The sequence below is a fragment of the Neofelis nebulosa genome, chromosome 7 (genome assembly GCF_028018385.1).
Source record: "Neofelis nebulosa isolate mNeoNeb1 chromosome 7, mNeoNeb1.pri, whole genome shotgun sequence".
Taxonomy (NCBI): Eukaryota; Metazoa; Chordata; class Mammalia; order Carnivora; family Felidae; genus Neofelis; species Neofelis nebulosa.
This window is the reverse complement of record NC_080788.1, coordinates 77783656-77799617: the sequence shown is the minus strand read 5'-3', so window position 1 is coordinate 77799617 and position 15962 is coordinate 77783656.

Below are 15962 nucleotides of genomic sequence, written 5' to 3'. Positions count from 1 at the left end.
ATTAACCCACCAAGCATAGCGCCCAATATTAGTGTGCCAATCCTTATAAACTTTTTCCAGTGACCACCATTCTTTTCTCATGTTTAAAAAAATGTGAAATGTCAGTATCTTGTAATTACTTTTATGGAATCATCTTTTGTCAGCTCGGAAATTTTCATTGAAAACTGCATTAATTTATAAGACAGATCTTTATTTAATTGTCTTCAATCTCTCAGTAGGAGCAACTTACTCTTTCATCCAGTCATGATTTTTATGCCTTTATTTGAATGTATTCTTTAGGAAGAGAATGTGAGAAATCTGAGAATACTTTTCTGTTGTCTTCACATAGAGAATTCTCAGATTTGAAGAAACTCTCTGGATGCTAATCAAAATCTTTTATGAGAAATATGAAATCAGTGTGATTATCCTTTTTCTTTTGTCTGAACCTGTTTTATATTCCTAACTGAATGCTTGCAGTCTCTAAATTTTTTTTAATGTAAAACAAATATCTAGCATAAATATGTATTTTTAAAAATACATATATAAATATAAATTTCTTAAGTGAATTTTGATTTACATACAGTAATCCTTTTCAATTCAAAGATTCAAGTTTTTCCAAGTTAGGATAGTATAGTGTAGTTATTTTTTAAATTATGACATCTCCATAAGTTATTATTTTTCAATCTGGAACTGATATCATTTATGTGTTGGGTCTGTCCTCCATATCACATCTTTTCTCCAATTTTTCAACTTCTTCATTGGTTTAATTTTTCAGCATTATCATGACTGTTATTCATTGCACTCATTGTTTCAACTAATAATTTTGATTCAATTTCATGCACTCTGTACTTTTTCTAATTTTATATAGTTACTTTTTTTTTTTATTCAAGTTTAATTAACATACAATTTTCTGTTCCTTTCAGGTAAACATTATGGCAATTCAACATTTTTATATATTACAAGATACTCCTCACCATAAGTTCAGTTACCATCTGTCACCATATAAAGTTATTACAATATTATTCGTTACATTCCCTATGTTGTATATTACATCTCTATGACTTAATTGTTTTTAACTGGAAGTCTGTAGCTCTTAATCCCATTCAACTATTTTGCCTGCCCTCCAAACCACTCCCCCTTCTCATAACCAAGTTTGTTTTCTTTAATTACAAGTCTGTTTCTGTTTTGTTTAGTTTGTTCATTTGTTTCGGTTTGTCGTTTCCACATATAAGTAAAATCATATGGTATTTGTCTTTCTCTGTCTGACTTATTCCACTTAGTATAATTAAGAACACAACTTTTTTTTTTTAATGTTTATTTAATTTTTGAGAGAGACAGAGCGTGAGCATGGGAGGGGCACAGAGAGGGAGACACAAAACCTGAAGCAGGCTCCAGGCTGTGAGCTGTCAGCACAGAGCCCAATATTGGGCTCAAACCCATGAACTGCGAGATCATGACCTGAGCCAGAGTCGGACACTTAACCAACTGAGCCACCCAGTCACCCAAGAACACAACTTTTTAAAAAATTTCTAATTGTTTATTCTGTTTCCTTAGTAAGTCTTTTTTACAGGGGAAAAAAGTTGTTTCCAGTGGGAAACTGAGAATGCAGAAAGTTAAAATGGGTGTTCACATGCCCACAGACCTCAAAGGCCCAGAGGGGATTGTATTATTAAGTCTGACCACGGTCTCAATCAATGTGCTATTAACCCATCTTTCCTTGGGATAAACTTTTCCATTATTTGTCTGTCTCATTCGAGATCATATAAACTCCGGTTTCAGACATATAGATGTAGATCTAAGAACAGATATAGATAGATAGATAGATAGATAGCCAGCCTGTTACATTAGAAGCTCTCAATAAATATTAATGATTATGATAACAATGATGTGCACCAGAAATTATGATTTCAGAACACTATTAAACAACACTCAATCCAGAAAAGAAATTTACAAAGAGTAAATGATACTGATATTGCTACTGTTGCATATGTTCACTTTACTTGAAGGGACAACAATTTTCAAACATCCAGTAAAAGAAAATAATTGAATTCATTTGATAGCTGCTATGCAACACAAAATAGTGAAAAAATACAAGCTAGAATAGTGAATCTGAACTTTCAGGAGATAAGAATTATTTGACCCATTTACAGAATAGAATATACAGTGTATATTTATAAAATTAATTTATAGAAGTGATTTCAAAATGTGTTCATAGATTGTATGTGTCCCTTCAATTAAGCAGAATACTCATAAGAAAAAGTCTCTGGCAACAAAACTTGTAATAATTCTTTCTGAATGGAGATTTAATTATTTGTAAAAGCAATGCTTAGATAACCATTGCTTTAGGAAATAAAAGCCACCAACACAAGCCTTCCGTGTAATTTGCATTGTATTAACAGTCCTCTTTTTTTTTTTTTTTTAATCATCAGCAACTTTTTACTAAAAACTCATTGTGAACATGAAACTAGCAATACTCTGGTTATTACAGATGTTATAAACTGTATTTTCTCAGGAGCAGGTGGGAGTTGGTAGGTGCACTAAGGGCAAGACTGAACAAAAAGTGAGTATTCTGGCATCGCTGGGTTTCATTTAGAGCAGCTGGTGATATTGGAATTACATCTGCAATGTTATTTGTTGGAAACTACTGATTTGTCGCACCTTCTACTTAGAGAAAATTACATACATTTCCCCAGAATTATGAGGATCTATGAGAGTTCTAGTATAGAAACAGACATTTCCCTGTCTAGATATGTCTACTATCTTGTCTCTTGTAGCAGTTAATACTGCCTAAATCTTAGGAATTAACAACACTAAATTTAGAAATCCGAACTTTATGTATTTATTTTACTTACAGTGTTCTGATCTAAATCTATCTTAATGACTTATCTCTCATGCTTTACAAGTATCCGTTGTCACTTTATTTGTGAAATTTGGTGTTGGGTTTGAAATGTAGAAATCTTGTGAAATTCAAACACATGCTTCCATAATGAGATTACAACCAAACTCTGGTCTGTTCCTGCTATTCATTTTTTGGTATGTCTCACTGTGGTGGTTAATTTTTTTTTTTTTTTTAACTCTAGTGCTATACCGTACAGTTAATGTTAATCCCCCTTAATTTACCTTTGGCTATCAAATAGCACATAGGTAAGTTATTAATAAATATTTTTGAAACTCAGTTTAAATAAGATGGTTCAATGTAAAAGCTGATTAAGACACTATTATGCTGCAACTGAAATAGTTTTTAATCCTAGTCCTCGTTGATGAAATGACAGCTTAAACTGAGAGGCAAGGAATAACCACAGCATAATCTATGTGTGAATAAATGCGGAGAACCATTAGAGCTACAGAATGCCTAAAAACCTTTTAGAACTCTCCTGCTTCAGTTGACAGCCCCGGCATTGAGTTAGTTTTTTCAGAAGGTTCTTTTAGTAAGCATTAATCTATCTGCAGATAAAGAGAGACCATCCTCCAGACTTCAAAAATCTTTTGCATTGTGTATGTTTATGGAATGGTAAAACAGCATTAGGTAAACCTAGAACTGTATTAGTAGCCTTGATGAAATCTGAGTTGGTGAGGCAGAAATGCCATAAAGGTGAAACTTAAAGGTGTAAGTCTTTCTCCAAGGAATAGCTGAGCATTTATATTGAGGAGAGACAATTCATATCTGAGGTTAATGGAAGAGGAAACTGGATCTCAAAACACTAATGTCCCATCTACACCTTTCCAGAAATGTCAGCAATATACCGGTGTTGAGAGCTCAGTAGTTAATGCTAGAATAACCAATATAGACTATTTCAAATGAGGTTCTCAGCTGTTTCCACCCCATTCTTTGTTTCAACCTTTTTAAGTAGTCTTCAATTGGATTCTGTTGCCTATATGCTAAAACTGGCCTCTTTGGGGGAATTCTTATTCTAAATGAAATTAGTGATCAGTAGAGATCCTCCATCACCAAACCAACACAGATTTTGGGCATAAACCTTCCTGATTCTGTCTGGGGTCTTAGTGGCACAAAGGCTTACTGAATGATGAAGAGTTTAAGAGTCTATGTAGAGTATCCCCTGGGAATTGTTCCAAGACCTACATCTAGAATACTATATACCAAAATAAATTGAGTATTATTAGATTACAAATGACCTAAATTTTTCTATCTTCATTTCTCAATGGAATTTAATGAAATCATTGTAGGCAACCAAGAGACCAGGAAACCATATATCCTGTCCACTTCATTCTGTTCCTTCCTTTTATTTCTTTTTCTGAATCCCTTTGCTTTGCATTTTTCAAGTTCCATGATTCATCATTGCCAAATTCCTGTTAATATCAAATACAATATTTACTTTTGTTTGCATCCATTGATGGGTCTAACAGTAAAACAACCCCCTTTTGTCACTCCCCCCACCAGAAAAATCACTGCACAAATCATTCTTGACTTTCTCACTCCTCATCACTTGGACTCTTCATACCTCCATTTATGAGTTTAGCATGCTTACACATTTGAAAGATAAAGGGACCCTGAAGACATAGTATGTAGTTTTACCAAAACAATTTACGATGGTCAATGATCTCCACTTTGTTCAATAGGTAAAAACGACAAATAATCTGAAAGGCATGAGGTGCAATAAGTTGACGCTCTCCTATATAAGATATACTTGCATATGCTAGTACCCGTCTCTCAAAAATTTACTATGCAACATTTAGCTAACCTAAAAGCTTCTGTATATTTTTAATGCACCATTAACAAAATGCGATCAGCAATAGGAACGAGAGTTTCTACAGAACAACTAATGAAAATTCCTCCAAAGGAATACTTGCATTTTGTAAACAAAAAGATCAATCTAAAAAAATAGATTGGCTATTGAGATAACAGTGCAATTATCTGAGTTATCTTTGCTCAGAGTATAACACTTCTAAAGTAAAAAGAATTTTGCTTGAAAAGGAACACCTGCTTTTATGTAAAACTTATATTTTATGCCACATATTTTAATCATGTTATTACAAATAATTGCATTCAACCAAAATGGATGTTCTCAATTCATTTGTGAAAAATGTAAGGCAACACATTATTATATCTCACATCAATAATGGAATCTACATTATAGAATCTTTTAAATTTTGGTCATTAACAAATTAGTAGGTATATCATGTATGTTATGTAATATGTCCCACAGTAACTCAAGTGCTATATTTTCTGGGGAAGTCTGGGTAGAAAACATCAACTCTACACCAAAGTTCACTTAACAAGAAAACTTTGATTAAGAATCTAATATTATGAGAAAAAAAATAAAAGCAAATACAAGTAAAACACCTCAAACTACACAGAAGCCCTCTACTATGTTACCCGGACACCAATTACAGAAAATCAAAATAGTTTAAATCCCGTCTCTGGCAATGTTATATATAACATGTGTAAAATGTATTCTCAAGCCTTGAAGTCAAAATTTGCTTCTCTTAGCTCTTCTCATGGGCTGAGAATACAAGAACTACAGAAAAAAAAAAGTATGATTTGAACAATAAACATAGATTCTTTGGTATTTCTGTCCCTCCATTTTATATTCCGAGGCTCCTTTCTAACCTGTGTTTCCAAAGAGAATTGAATTTTCCCAAAGCAATACTGGTAGTTAAAGGCAAAATTAAACAAATAAAGAAGTTCATTTGAATTAGGAAGGAGCTATTTCCAGTTGGCAGTTCACTCAGTTCTATAGCTGTACTTACACCCAGTTCAGCTATCAACTATCACACTTCTGTTCCCTAAAGATACAACACAGAGAGCTCTCTGTTTCTGAGCAGAGACTTTCCAGAAAGCTGACAGAGGTCTCTCAGAGAGGCTTCTTCAATAGGGATTGAGTAAGGAAATATAGTTAAGTACAGACCAAGACAAGAACAGCAAGAGACTATGTGTCCCCAGCATAGTGCTGGACTTTTAGTAGACATCCCAAAAAATGCTGAATTAAGTAATAAAAATCATTCCCATGTCTTATATACTCTATAAGCAGATTCACTGGTTTAAGAGTTTATCATCTCTCTTTGTCCTTACCAATCCTCAAGACTTGCAAAATAAATCACATGGACATGTTATGCCCAGAATTCGTGATCCCCAAAGACCACCAGGGAGCCGAGTCCGATGCAAAAGCAAAAGAGCCTTTATTCGAGCTAGCTCGAGCTCAATCCCCTACCTGCTCCGACGCAGAGGTGAGATACCGGAGAGAGAGAGAGAGAGAGAGAGGGTTTTAAAAGCACAAAGGTTTTATAGGGATCATGGCCTCAGCCGATTGGCTGGGGAAGGACAGAACAATGCCTGCCAAGGTGTGGTCCCAGATCAGCAATTATCAGTGTCACCTGGATCTTGTTAAAGATGCAAATGTTGGGCCTGGTGGTTACACACCCACTGAATCAGAAACTCTGGGGGTGGGGCTCAGCAATCTGTGTTTGAACAAGTCTTCCAGAAGATTCTGATGCACCTGAAGTTTAAGAACCACTGTGTCTGAGGATCTCTAACATGTTTGGCCTCAGTGTATACAGAACGTTTCTCACTGGTCACCTATTAACCATTGGCTGTCAGCCTTGCTGTGCTATATAAATACCTAGCACCAAACACCATCCCCAGAGACTCTGATTAATTGGTTTGGGGAGGGGTAAAATGCTCCCAGGTCATTCTAAGCCTGGACAGGGTTGTGGGCTCCTGCCTCTGGCCCCTACCTGAGAGAAGCCCTCCCTCTTCTACTCACACTTTCCACGCCTCTCACACTCCCCTTCCTCCCACCTCAGACTTCAGAAGAATGCATCAATCGGTAGCCTGCTTTCTTAGAAAACATAAGTTACTCAAGAAGAGGAGGTGTGGTCTGAGGTTTGAGCGGGAACCTCTTTCTGGGGCCATGTCAGGGACATAGTCACTAGTCGGCGGGCCTAGGTCTGCTCTTTCAGACACACCTATAGCCATAGATATAGAAATCTGCACTTGAGTTCATTAGAATTTTGGGAATGGTAATCATATTACTTAGAACTATCAGTTTCAACTTATAGTATAACTAATACTGCAAAGTGCTTTCACACAGGTGATATACACAATCACAATTTTTTTTTTTTTTTGAAATGTGTTTTGAAAATCATGTTGGTAGTTCCCTGTCCTTTATACTCCACAAACCACTGAAAATTCCTCAGGCACGTCCCTGGAAGACAACAAAGGCACAAAACATTACCCTCCTAGAACAGAGTCCTCCACTAGGGGAATAAAACTTTTAGTGAAAGAAGTGCAGAAGACAAAACTCCTTGCAATTTCTCCTTTAATTACCCCAATCAGCTGTGGCAAAAGAAAAGAAAGTCTGAAAATGCATATTCCTTCCTTTGCAATTTATCTTGGGCTGAATGAACCCAAAGAAATAAAAAGGATACATTTTACTGAGTATCTACTATGGACAGAGCTCACTTCATGGTCTATCTATTATAAATGTAGTCGTTATATTAGTCCTGTGAGGTAGATGGAATTAACCCCATTTTACCAATGATGAAACTGTTGCTCAAATAGGTAGGTTAACCTATTCAGGATGACACCATCAGTAAAAAGGAGGGCTGACTCAGTGGCAGCTCCTACCAGTAAAGTACCCTGGCTCAGAAGCAAGAAGCAGCTGCTTGAGTTTATTCTGGCTTCTAGAAGTTATGGAAAGAAAGGCAAGGTTCCTCTTCATAACTCTAAGTAAAACTCTGAAGATTTTTTTTTCTCATCTAATGCAAACTATCAACTAAGTAGAGAGGACAAAGTGAGGACTTTTCTTGAAAGAAAGAAGCCAGAAAAAGGGAAAAAACAGGGAGTCCCTAACCATCAGGATATCTGCCTAGGAAGGAAGGAAGGAAGGAAGGAAGGAAGGAAGGAAGGAAGGAAGGAAGGAAGGAAGGAAGGAAAAGAAAGAAAGAGAGAGAGAAAGAAAGAGGGAGAGAAAGAAAGGAAGAAAGAGAGAGAGAGAAAGAAAGAGAAAGAAAGGGAAAAAAAAGAGCATGAAGACTCCTTTCCTTTCTGAAGAACTACATCAATCAAAACGAAACTGTGCCCCAAAGCTCTATGGTCTCAAAAAGAGAATTCAAAATGAGACAATTTCCCCACTGTTCATATTCATCAACTGATTGATATTTTAGTGATTAAAATATCTAAAACACTAAAATAAGATTTACATGACTTTATAAATCAAAGCTATTAGGCTGAACTATGGTGAAACTGCCATTTTTATAGACCAAAACTGGTTGAATGTCAATTTCGTATGGTTAAGTTTAATATATTGTTAGATTGTTAATGCCAATTCAAATATAGGAGAAGACCCAAACAAGAAGTATTCAAACATACTAATAACCCTGGATCATTTTAAAATACAGCTTTGGGCCCCCGAAATCTCTCTGATAAGCCAATTTGCAGGTGGATCACTCCAAAAGGTCAGTAGCCCAGACCTCTGAAATATTATTCAGGAAACAGTCCTTTGCCATGACAGCAATTTGATACACTGAAAAGCAAAACACATGTGACCAAAGTTCTACTTCCCCCATGCCACAGGCAGTTTTTCAGGCTAAGCTAGCTGATTTGTGCTTAACTATTCTGACAGCTGTAGTAAAGCTTTAGTTAGGACCTTAGTATAATTTATATTCTGCCAATAATTGTGTGAAAGAACAGATTTAACTTTTAAAGGGCAGGCCTTCGAGGTTTTAGCATAACTAAGCCTGAATTAACATGTTTGCAATAAGGGCTGAAGCAAGCTGCTCACTACACTGGCCAATTCCGGTATACAAGCAACCCCCTTAGGTTTTCCACCACATGCTTGAGAGGCCTATTCTCCATGGCAAAGACAGAATCTATCCTGTAGGCTCCCTAAGCAGCAAGAGGCTGAAAGAGCATTTAAACTTGATCCTTGCAGCCAAGGGGGAAATTCAAAGCTTTCCAATTTCAGGAGGAGAGTTGGAATGAAATTCAGCTGATATCACTGTCACGCTTAGAAGAACGAAGAGGCTGACAAGCCCAAGAGGAGACAGGCACAACAAACAGGAACTCTGGATCTCTAAAGTGGAAATCTACTGCCAAGTCCTCATCGTCTAATGGTATAATGTGTACTCCTGGGAAAATCCAGGTTCTCCACAGATGGGCACTGATAGAATGTTTTCCCTTCAGGATACACTGACAATGAAGACTTTCTTTTTTTGCTTTCCTTCTTTCTCTAAAATTTAAAGTGCACACATAGTGTGCTAGACACTATCCTGGATATTAGGTCCAGATCCCAGATATCAGAAAACTAAACAGAGAAGAAACCTAAGAAATATTTAAGAAGAGCCATGTCACTATGGGAATGCAAGTAGATGTTGGGTGGACAATATGCTCAACATAGAAAAATTCCAAGAAGAGTAACAGACCTCAAGTGTACAGAGTCCAGACAATTAAGACATCATCCAAGTAAATTTAAAAAGGGTGCTTTTGAGACTTTTGCTTTCTTCTTGAAGAGATAAGTACTTTGATGGTTTCCTACATCTTACTTCCTCCTCCTAAACTCTTAAATTCATTCCCTTGACCTTACCTAAGGACAGAACCCTTGAAAATACTTCACTTTGGGGGTATGTCTTCACATATTACCTTAAATGCAATCTGTCATCTTTTCACCTGTAGTTTCTTTATAATGGCCCTGTGTTTTTTACGTCTACCATTATGAGTCAGGAAACTAAAGCACAGTGGAGGATTGGTGAATAAAGTCAGTGGGAAGAGACTTCAGGATTGTACCTCAGAGCTCCCCAAAATACATAACATTTCTTTCCTCCATTATGATTGAAATCATGTACATATTAATCTGATTTATTAGACATAAATGTTTTCAAAGGAAAGAAGTGTATTTGGGTAAAACAAGGGAGAAAGTATCATGATGGTCTCTAGATTCAGCCCTATCTGTGACCTTTGAAAATTATTTTACCAGATTTCTTACCAAGAGACTAAACTGGAGCCTGATTAGGTTACAAAATTAAATTATGCATGATTTAAAAGAAATAAACTTTTCCTTTTCTAAAATATAGTTAATAAAAATTAGTTGTCCAAGTTTCTCTTCTTGCATAAAAGAAGTTATTCACTTCTTTATGCAGTATACTTTCTGAGTGACATCTTAGACATTGTGGTTTATATACGAAATTTTTCCCAGTCTCGTATCTTTTTGCCAATCTTTTGCTAAAGCACCCAAATTACCCTTTAGACAGCAGGAGTAGATTGTATTTTTGTTCTCAATATCCCTCCCCCAGCCCCAACTTGTATTCTTACCCTTGGCAGTTCTTTCAATAGTGAGTTCCCACCTCACTGATGCAAGGTTGGCTAGGTTACTTGCCTTGGTCAGCAGAATGTTAGAAGATATGACACATTGGCTTCAAAAACACTTATATCAGTGTCCTCTGTCTCCTTCAGCCATTGCCATGAAAAACAGATGTCCCTATGCCATGCACAAGTCCCAGAAAAATAAGAAAAATGTGGAGCAGAGCTAAAACATCCATCCTAGAGCCAAGTACAGATAAGCCCAGCCAACATCAGCCAAACCACAGCCAACCCACTGAGACATGAATAGAAATAATTGTTTATTGTTATATGACAATGAGATTCTGTGGTTGTTTGTTATGTGGAGGCATGCTACTGTATCTAATAGGTACAAAAACCAAGCTTTCCCTTTGTGAGTCCTTGTGAGACTTTCCGTAAAGATTCTCTGTTTCTACCAGATAAGAGATGGGCACAAGACCAAAGGTGGGTCAATCTGATTTTCTCTCCAAAGAATTTCAATCAACCTGAGTGACAAAGATTGAAAAGAGTTGGAGCTGTTTCATCCTGGGAGTTCTGAAGAAAGTATACAATAATTCCTAAAACCTAAATGCCTAAAACTGCCATAGTTCTTGATTTTACCAAGCCCGCTTCTTCAGGTTTTTCCTTTATTCTAGTAAATCAGTAACTGTTTATTAAATTCATACATTTATAATTAAGTTAGCAATTCTCAGTTGCCGATAACTGATAAACCTTAACTCTTACAAAGACTCCATTTTTTAAATTAATGATTAAACAGTAAATCTAGCATTGTTTGTATTTTCCAGGACTAACAGGAATTCACGAGGAGGAGGGAGTTGCCTATTATAATGGGAACTTCTCCAGAAGCATTAAGAAAGAAAGAAAAAAGAAAGAAAGAAAGAAAGAAAGAAAGAAAGAAAGAAAGAAAGAAAGAAAGAAAGAAAGGGAAAGAAAAGAAATGTCTCAACATCAGATATCTTACATATATTCTTGATTTGACATAAGAGAATAAGGCCTGGCAAAGACCTTTTTTTAAAAAAATTTTTTTAGCGTTTATTCATTTTTGAGAGAGAGAGAGAGAGAGAGAGAGAGAGAGAGAGATACAGAGCATGAGTGGGGGAGGGCAGGGATAGAGGGAGACACAGAATCCGAAGCAGGCTCCAGGCTCTGAGCTGTCAGCACAGAGCCCAAAGTGAGGCTGGAACCCAGGAACCATGAGAACATGAGCCAGCTGAAGTCAGATGTTTAACGGACCGAGACAGCCAGGCACCCCCTAGCAATGACGTTTTTGTCCTAGAACACTGACCAAACTATTTCTACCCAAAAAATATACCATAGATGTTATTCTCTTTATTTCATTATTGTAGCTATACCCTGTTAAATCAAGGAATTCTCTTGAAGTGGCAAGTGACATATACATTCAGTCAAGATTATGAGAAAGTTATTTCAAGCAACTTGCAAAAATGCTATTTATTTTAAATAATGGAATGACTCCTGTTTCCAGCAATATGATGATCTAAGTAATTTGAAAATCCACCTGATCCCAAACAGCTAGAAATGTAGGATAACATTTTAAAGCACACTTTTAACCACCTGGAAAATATTTAATTATACTTATAAGAAACTTTCAGGAACCAAAATTGGAAAAGGAAGCTAAAAGTAAGGGAAGAGATACATGAACTGATAATTTGGCTGGGCTGTGGAGAATAGTTCATTCCTTTCCTTAACAACAAAGGATCTTGGATTTTAATGCTCAGGTGAAGATAATGTTTTGTGTCTGAGCCAGATAAGGAATTATCACCAAGACTCCCTCATAAAGCTGAGAGTGTGCCCTCAGTAAAAGATTGGAGATACATACATAAACACACATACATATAGGTAATGAGAGACCACAAGTAAACTTATGGACTTTGGATGAATAAAGAGCCATTTCTGAGAATTCAAAATAGGCCTGAGCCTAACATGAATCTGAAGTTCTAAATCAAACTATCAAACTGTATGGCCCCACAAATCTTTAGCTGTAAACTTACTATAAAAGCACCAGTTTGACTAACGTACCACTGGCAAAGGCAAAAGCCAATGCAAACACCCACAAACATAATATTAACAATAAGTAGCAAACAGAGCTTTAATTATAGAAGAGATTAAAAATAGTAAAGGAAAACTAAGAACAAAGTTAGCCAATGAATATGAACATTTAATAAAAAGGGTTACATTTCTAGAAAAATTCATTTCTGGCAAACATGGCTCAGCAAAAGACTTACAACCCTTAAAGTAACCAGTTAGTCTATACCAGTGTTTCTCATCCTTAGTACTATTGATGTAATTATTCATTGCCAGAGGCTGCCTGTACATTGCAGGATATTTAGCAGCATAGTTGGTCTCTATCCACTAGATGCCTGCAGCACCCTCAGAGTTGTGACAATTATGTCTCCAGACATTGCCTTAATGTTCTCTTGGGGGAAAATGGCTCCCCAATTAAGAATCACTGGAATCACCAGTCTACACTGATCATACACACACACACACACACACACACTCAAAATGTTACTGTCTGAGACAATTTATATAAGCTCTCTAAAACCACAAATTAACAAGTAATCTCTCCCTTTAAAAGTATGTCCTTGAGGGGCGCCTGGGTGGCGCAGTCGGTTAAGCGTCCGACTTCAGCCAGGTCACGATCTCGCGGTCCGTGAGTTCGAGCCCCGCGTCAGGCTCTGGGCTGATGGCTCGGAGCCTGGAGCCTGTTTCCGATTCTGTGTCTCCCTCTCTCTCTGCCCCTCCCCCGTTCATGCTCTGTCTCTCTCTGTCCCAAAAATAAATAAAAAATGTTGAAAAAAAAAAATTTAAAAAAAAAAAAAAAAAAAAAAAAAAAAAAGTATGTCCTTGAGACTCAAATAAGAGAGCATTCACTTTAGGTAATGGACATTACATTAATATGAAAGTCACTTAAGGGCAAAATGAGAAAGAATATAGGAAGAGATTATTTCTTAAGAAAAATTAAAGGATTCTTAAAATTAGAAAACTTATTCTTTCCATGTATAAAAAAGTTCATCACAACTGAATTAAGAGTATCCTAGGAATTCAAAGATAGGTGTTATGAAAAATATGATTTTAATTTACCACATAGATACAACCACCGATACATAACACAACATGTAGGCATAATATTGACTAAAAGAAGTCATAAGTCAATAAATATGGTGTCATGCCACTTATATGCATTCACCAAATAGCCAAACCAGCCTACAGTGTTAGAAGTGAGAATATCAGTTATTCTTGGCAGGTGTGGGTAGTGGGTAGTAAAAGAAAAAGGGCATGAGTCGAGGAGCTCCTCGAGCCATGGTAGTGTTAAGCGTCTTGATTTGGGGGTTGATTCCATAGATGTTTTAACTATGTAGAAGTTATAGGCTGTAGACCTATGATTTATGTGCTTTTTTTTATGTATCTTACAGTGCAATAAAAATGATTTAAAAATTTAACATATCACCCATATTTTAAAAATTGGTAACAAATTGGAATGAATCTGATAGGAGTCATCTATAATTAACCTGCAAGTGACATCAAATATAATCTGAAATTTAACTTAAAAGGTGACCAGATTGATCAAATAGGAACTTTTCACGTTGTGTGTAAAGTCCTTGCATTATTACTGGTTGTTATATAGTGTTCTAGTGTGTAACTGCAGCAGCATATACTTGTCAGTCTCCTATTAATGAACACTTATTACAGATTTTTTCAAAAATCATTATTGATGATGATATAAACATGACAGGGCACAACTTAAGGCAATTACCTATTTGCATGTCTTCATACATTCCTCTGTATCCCAAGGAGGAATAGCTGAACCATAACGTATGGACACACTGAACTTTAGCAGATACAGCCAAGCAGTTTTTTAAAGCAATGCTCTAATGTACATTTTCATTAGCAAAGTATGAGAGTTCCCATTGTCCAGTTCTTCTCCAATACTTGATAGTTTTTAACAACTTGCCCCATGGTTATAGGTAGGAGTTTTATGTTGCATTCCCTGGATAAATACTGAAGTCGCAAAATTAATCTTCACATGGATATTCTCATTTATATATCTCTTCAAGCCTTTTCCCCATTTTTCAAGTGGGGCTTTTTGTCTTTTTATTGCTGTAGTTTTAAATTTAAAAAATTTTAAATTTTAAAAATACATTTTGGAGACATATGTCATATATCCTATGGCTAATAAATTCTCCCACTTTATGGGTTGCTTTGGAACTCTCCTAATGGTATTTTTCAGTCAATAGCAGTTCTTAATTATTACATTTTACAGTTTATCGATTTTTTTAATAGTTAATGCTTTTTGTGTCTTTCTGAAAAAAAAATTTTGTTTACAGTAAGACCACAAAAGAGTTCTATATTTTCCTCTAAATGTGTCAGTGTTTTACTGATTGCATTTATATCAGCAATATGTTGATAATTAATTTTTTGTGCCTGGTGTGAGGATTGCATTTATATCAGCAATATATTGATAACTAATTTTTGTGTCTAGGGTGAGGCAAAGATACACCAAGATGGATTTTTTCCTATATAGGTACTGACTGACATAGTGTCACTTATTAAAAAGACTATCATATAACCAATAAGCCTAAAAATTAATATTGTCATAAATCAGGTGATTGTATATGAACAGGCCTGATTCTAGGCACTCTACTATTTCATAATATATTTTTCCTAATATTTTGCCTATAACATACTTTTAAAATTAAAGCTTTAAAATGTATTTATATAAAAAAATAAAATACGTTTTTATATATCCTAGTGTAAGTCCTACAATTTTATTATTCATTTTGAAGTTTTCAGCGGTTACTTTTTCTATTTGTGTTTGCATGTAAATTTTATTATGTTTGTCAATTTCTTCAAAAATAGGGATTGTACTGAATCTAGATGAATTTATGGTAGAATTAAAACTCTTTATAATAATGAGTCTTCCAATTATGTGAACATGGAATATCCTTTATTTACTTAGGCATTAAATTTTTTTCTCAATTAACATTTCATGGTTTTCAATGTAGAATTCTTGCTTATTGTTATTATATAAATTTTTAGGTATGTAGAAGTTTTATGTCACAGTAATTACTACAATTTTGAATTTTTATTTTCTATTTGTTGCTGGAATATAGAAAGAAAAACAGTTGTTTTTTATATTGACATATTGAAAAAACTTGATAAATTCACTTACTGTTTATAATAGTTTGACTATGGAGTATTTAGGAATTTCACTATACACAATCACGTCTTCTTCAAATAAGTCTATGTGTCTATATTTATGAGAGGTGACGGTCTAAAAATTTTCATCTCACAATCTGTCACACTTCAAGTCAAGTTATTATGGTCTCAATCTTGTTCTACTCTGAATTTGTACAGAATGGGTGTTATTTCTTTCTTTAAATAGATAAAAGAAAGTCATTTAGTCCTGAAAATGTGAGATTTTTAATAACAGATACTATTCTTTGATAGTTTTCAGACTATACAGACATGGTTTTATTTCTTCTTTTAGAAATTTATAATGGTCAAATTTATTGGTGTAGTTATTCATAATATTTTATTGTCTTTCTTATGTCATTAAGAATTGGGGTATATCCCCTTTAATTCTTCATGTTGGTAATTTATGTTTTACACTTTTTTTCATAAGTAGTCTTGATAGGCTTAGATCAATTTTATTAACTTTTTCAAAGAT